The sequence below is a fragment of the Herpailurus yagouaroundi genome, unplaced genomic scaffold, assembly GCF_014898765.1.
Source record: "Herpailurus yagouaroundi ecotype Mexico unplaced genomic scaffold, PumYag 163, whole genome shotgun sequence".
Taxonomy (NCBI): domain Eukaryota; kingdom Metazoa; phylum Chordata; class Mammalia; order Carnivora; family Felidae; genus Herpailurus; species Herpailurus yagouaroundi.
Window position 1 is genome coordinate 34,135,693 of NW_024412404.1, and position 6,185 is coordinate 34,141,877.

Below are 6,185 nucleotides of genomic sequence, written 5' to 3' on the forward strand. Positions count from 1 at the left end.
TGCCTGTTTCCTGCTACAAATGTGCATGAGCATATTTAGGATCTAACCTATGAGTGGAATTGTATCAAAGAGTGCATGCATTCCACTATGTAGTTGATTATATTCTACTTGTAATTGACTATGTTAGAGGTCACGTTTCGTCTTTTCAAATATGGATATTCAAATGCTTTATTACAATTTATTGAAGAATTTGCCCTTTCCCCAAATCTAGGTCATATGTAGATGTGTGTCTGTTTCTATGTTTCTGGGGGGTTTGGGCTGGGGCTTCAGTGGAGAATAAGCTGAATTTCTGACCTGATGGAGCTCCCCAACTATAGTGGGGACTACATGCCAGCTCTCACATGTCTATCATTTACTGCTTTCACCAGAGAAAAAGAAATAGAAAAGAGGAAGTCTTCGCAAAAACTCTAGATGTAAGGAGCAAAGTAAGGGGTAGAAAAGAGGGGTTAGTGGAAGAGAAATGAAGATTCATAATACCTTATTCCAATTCCAGTTTTGCAGAACGTTAGGTATTATCTAACAGCAGTTTTCAAACTGGCACGCACAGAGGGTCCATTGTTAAGATCTCTTTGCTGAAATACTTCTTTATAAATTTTTTTTTTTAATTTCAGGGGTGCCTGCTGGCTCAATCTGTTGGGTGTCTGACTTCAGCTCAGGTCATGATCTTGCAGTTCATGGGTTTGAGCCCTGCATTGGGCTCTGTGTTGACAGCTCAGAGCCTGGAGCCTGTGTCTCCCCCTCTCTCTTCCCCTCCCTTGCTCATGCTCTGTCTCTCTGTCTCAATCTCTCAAAAATGAATAAACATAAAAAAAAAACTTAATAAAAAAAGAATTATTTCAGCTGATAACTAAAATGATTTTTTAGAACAAAAATGCTATTTTTTGTAGTTTAATTACAGGGTTTTGCACAGGAGTAAATGATACTTTTAAATAACTTAATATATAGTATATTTAAATTTTATTTCTTTAAAAAAGTACCTGGCAGTGACCTAAATCTACATGGAGGGCAGGAGAGGACAAAATACTTTATAACATTTGGCACCATTATATCATCATTATTCAAGGCAATTGAGGAGCTAAATACAAGATAGGAATGAATCTGAACTTCTCCAATTCAGTATTAACATATTTTAAAATAAACCTAAAAAAAAAAAAACAGAACAGGGAAAAGTGGAATCATTTTAAGCCTTGTGCTCACTTTTTTGGAAATAACAATTCTTCATCAAAATGTTTAATAGACAAGTGCCTCCCAATCATTCTTCTGTAAGGATGCTTCATTCATGCACATGTGCCTTTATTCAGCTAACAGCTACTGGAAATCCACTTGGTGCCAAGTACAACGTTAACTACAAAGATGAATAACACACATGTCCTCTCTGCAAGAAGCTCAAAGGTAATTATAGTCCAGTGGGGTGAGTGTAATGATAGAGGGAGACAGAGAAGACAGGTATCTAACAGGGCAGGCCAGGGCAAACAGGGTGGGCTTCTGGAGGAGGTGGCAGCTGGACTGAATACAGATCTTCCTCAACTTACAATGCAGTTACAGTCCCATAAACCCATCATCATAAGTTGAAAATATCATAAGTCAATATTTAATGCTTTACATATCGTAAATGCATTTAACATGCCTAACCGACCAGACATCATAGCTTAGCCTAGCGCACCTTAAATGTGCTCAGAACACTTACACAAGCCTGTAGTTGGGCAAAATCATTTAACACAAAGCGTTGACTGTTTCGTATGATTTACTGAATACACTACTGAGAGTGAAAAACAGTGTGGTTACATGGAAGCAGAATGGTTGTAATTTGTATGGGTTGCTGGCCCTTGTGATGGTGTGGCTGACTGGGAGCTGCGGCCTGCTGCTACCCAGCATCATGAAAGAGGATTGCAATGGATTGTGCCAGCCTGGGAAAAGATCAAAATTCAAAGTGTGGTGTTTACTGAATGCATATCACTTTTGTACCATCGTAAAGCTGTTAAGTCAGGGACTTCTGTATTAATGGTTGAATCGACATATGTATGATTTGAACTAGCATTAAACAAATACACATGGTGAGCATTAGAAACTTCAAGCCATTTGGTGTTGGCAGAACATCACGTGTGAGGTGAAGCAGTCAAGCAGTGAGCCTAGGCAGGCAGGCAGACAGCAGCTCAGAGACACTTGTCTGCTCTGTTAATAACAACTTACATCTAATGAGTGCTCACTCTGTGCCAGACGCTGTCCTCAGCCTTTTATTTTGTCTCATTTAATCCATCCACTGCTCTGTCTTATGAGGTAATTACCACTTTATCATCCCCATTTTACAGATGAGGAAACTGAGGCCCAGTTTGGTTAAGTAGTGCCTAAGTTCTCCCGGCAAGCGGAGCCGGGATGTGAACACACGCGGTTATCCTCTAGACTCCATGCTCTTACCTCCTTACACCGTGCCTCAGTGGCAGTGGGGATTTACTAAAGATGCATTTTTCTGCAGGGAAGCAAAATGATTAAATTACATGCCAGTTCTCTGGATACAAATGAAACCTTTTAATAACCCCACAGACTAAAAATTAACTTAAAAGGAGCTAAAACAGGCAGAGCTGTCAGTGCTCAAGGAGCTGCTCTCATCAAACAGAACTGAAAACAGAACAGAACTGAAAACCATGTCAGGAGGATCACTGACTGGCTGGTAAGAATTCTCCCAAGTGAGATTAGTCAGCAGAGAAAGTCTGCCAACCTGCCCCGGAAATGGCTTTCAAACGTGTTACTTACTGATAGGGCTGCTTTGATCTCAGCTAAATGCTAAGGGTGTCTCCTTATTTACAGATTTAGAATGCAGCCCTTCGTGGCTGACTATGAACTCTATCTAACCCAGGAAAGAGCAGTGGGTCGACCCAGAAAAGTGCCGGGCTCTAAAATGATGCTTTTTTTGTGCCTGTTAAGGAATATTGAGAACAGAAAGGAGGAGAGTAAAGAATTTGTCTATTTCTCCACTGTAATCTAGGGCAGAGAACATCCAGGTCAGTTCATTCATTCATTTATTCATTCATTCATTGAGCAAATAGTTATTAGCTTCCTAATTTGTTCAAGCACGGTGATGGTAGGTGCTGAGGATACGATAGTGAGCAAAATCAGACAAATTCCTCAAGGAGTTTGCAGTCTAGTGAGGAAACAGGACACCAAAGAATCATTAACAAATAAATGTGTGATTATAACTACAGCGAATGTTTTGAAGAAATAGCTGGTAAAGAAGGAAAATCTCCTTCTCAGAGGCAGGAAAGCCTTTCCTAAGGCAGTGAGGATTAAGCTGAGATCTGAAAGGGAAGTAGGAAAAGATAATAGTGGCAGCATCACAGATGTGGGAGCTTCCTGGGGAAAAGCCCTGAGGCAGGAAGAAACCTGCCTGGTCAAGGAATGGAAGGTGTCAAGTTTGAGACCAGGCTTAGCTCTGCTAAGCCTGAGAGAACAAAGAGGGATTTGCTTTTTTATGCCAAGAACAAAGGTGGGTCAGTAAAATGTTTTAAGTGTGTTGGGGAATGTGTGACATGATTACATCTACTTATTCCAAAAAAATCCCTACTGAAGGGAAATTGGATTGGAAGGAGGCAAGAGTTTACTTGGTCCTTTTCTTTCCTGCATTTAAAGAACATTTATTGTGTACATATCGACACTGTCCAATAGAAATGTAACAGAAGCCACATTTATTGTTTCGAATTTTCTAAAATTCACAGTAAAGACAGTAAAAAACAGTAATAGTGAGATTAATTTTAATATATTTGATTTTGCCTAAAATATCTATAATAATACTATCTCAACATGTAAAAAACTTTTCTTAAATGTTTCTTTATTTTTGAGAGAGAGACAGAGTGAGAGCAGGGGAGGGGCAGAGAGAGAGGGAGACACAGAATCTGAAGCAGGCTCCAGGCTCTGAGCTGTCAGCACAGAACCCGGTGCGGGACTTGAACTCATGAACTGCGAGATCATGACCTGAGCCGAAGTCGGATGCTTAACTGACTGAGTCACCCAGGCATCCCCATCTCAGCATGTCAAAATATAAAAAATTACTAGTGAAATACCTTATGTTCTCTTTTTCATACTAGTTTTTGAAATCTACTGTGTAGTTCACACATCCCAATTCAGAAATGAAATTTTCATTAGAAATACATTTGTATTTAGATTTCATAAACTTTACAGTTGAAAAAAATAGGTTTGCAGACCCAAGTTGTTCCAAACATAGTTAAAAGTTTTCCAATAACTGAATCAACTACCAGGTTTTAAATTAAAATTAAGTAAAATGAAAAATTCAGTTTTCAATCACAGTAGCCACATTTCAAGCACTCAACAGCTGTATGTCTAGTCCCACATATTGGACAGAGCAGAAGGAACTTTTCCCTCACTGCCGAAAGTTGTATTGGAAAGTACATGGTATCTGCTGGTGAGGCCCTGGGCATTCATTACTATCCTTTTAGGTCTTGGGAAAGACCTAACCTTTCAAAGGTGTTGATCATACTCACCTACAACAAACAGCCCCACTATTTCTTTTTCTTAAGGCCAAACATATTCAGCAGGCTGTTGGTACCATTCTGGTTTCACAAGTAGATTTTCCTACTGGGAAGAAAATAAAATAACCTGCTGAAATAAATATCCAGTCTGCTTGGCTGTTAGATTGCTCTCTGAATCCTTGCCCTAGGATTCCTCAGAGTGAAGTCAGCATCAAAGTCCTAGCACCTTTGTGAGGCCTTACACAAACTACAGCTCCTCACACTTCATGCCTGGCGGCACCTGTCGGTGAAGAGCAAATGTTGATTTTCAGGTCTAATAATTAAGAAATTACAAAATTACAAAATTCAGCAAGCCATGGGGCCAGTAGGTCTCCTGCCTGCTCTTCTTCCTCTGGGGTCCCCAGTCACAGAGGGAGCTCCCACCAGAAGAATGTGTAATTGAGGTGTCTGGCCCAGCAGGTCCCCCACTGCCAGTCTGCCAGGTGCCACCCCTCTTCACAGAGTTGTCTCCCCACCCCCCAACTCCCTCTCTTCTTTATTCCCATTTTGGTTCTAAACTGAGCAGGGAGATTTCTTTCTCTGTCACTCCAAAAATTTTTGCAAATTTCTATGGAAACTAATTTTGTCCTTGCAACTGTGGGCAATGCATATCATTCACAACCTCCCTTATTTTGCCAGGAATTCCTCCCACCCCAATCCCATCTGACACTTTAACACAACAGATGTGAAAGAGCTCAATTCTATTCACTTTCCCATCAGAAATGTGAGCTCTTTGGAAGCAGGGACCAAATGTTATCTTCTTGCATTATTAAAAAAAAAAATACTTAAAATTCTCTACATGGCTTCTCATCCATTTTATTTAGTTACATAGGAGTTTGTTACTTTTTGTGTAATAATGGGTGATATCAACTGGGCATTTACTAAATGCCAAACACTTTACACAGATTCTTCCATTTAATTCTTATATCCATTCTAGAGGGTAGATATTATTATTTACATTATTTTACAGATCAGGAAACTGAGGCTCAGAGAGGTTAAATAACTTATTTAAGATCACACATCCAGTAAGAGGCAGTCAAGCCAGGAGTTAAATGCAGTCGTAAGCTAGAGTTCTGGTGTGTGACATTGTTTTCCCAGGACGTTCTGCTACTGTATCCTATTATTAAATCTTGATGAGCTTATGCTTGGTCTAAGAGAGAAATGTTAGGCTCTGCCAAACACTCTTTGTGCCCCTTTGCAGCAATAGAGCCCTGTAGGCAGCTAAGAATGACTCAGATTTGACCTACAGACATCAAGCCGGAGGGCAGCAATCTGGAGCAAAGGGCTGCCTGGTCTCCTGCATGACTCATAATCTAGGAGTTCAGTCTGGGCGTGCCTATCAGTTCTCCCACCTGCTACACTCTCCAATGCTCCACCCCTGACTTTTGGCAGGAGAAAGCTTCAGCCCAATGGGAAGACAGGCTGTCCTCTCGGGGAAGGCAGTTCTCCCATTCCACAAAGGGCAAAACTGGTACCTAGAAGGGCAAGTTACACTCAAGGACACAGGATGAGTTAGTCCCCGTTCAGTTATTGGGTTTAACTCATTGAACATAGTAATGTACTTCATCCCCAAAGCAGATAAACATAAATCCGCTGCTTACAAAGAAACACCGAGTTTGAGGTTTGAGACCTCAAAAAAACCCAGAAAAAAACCCCCAAAATAGG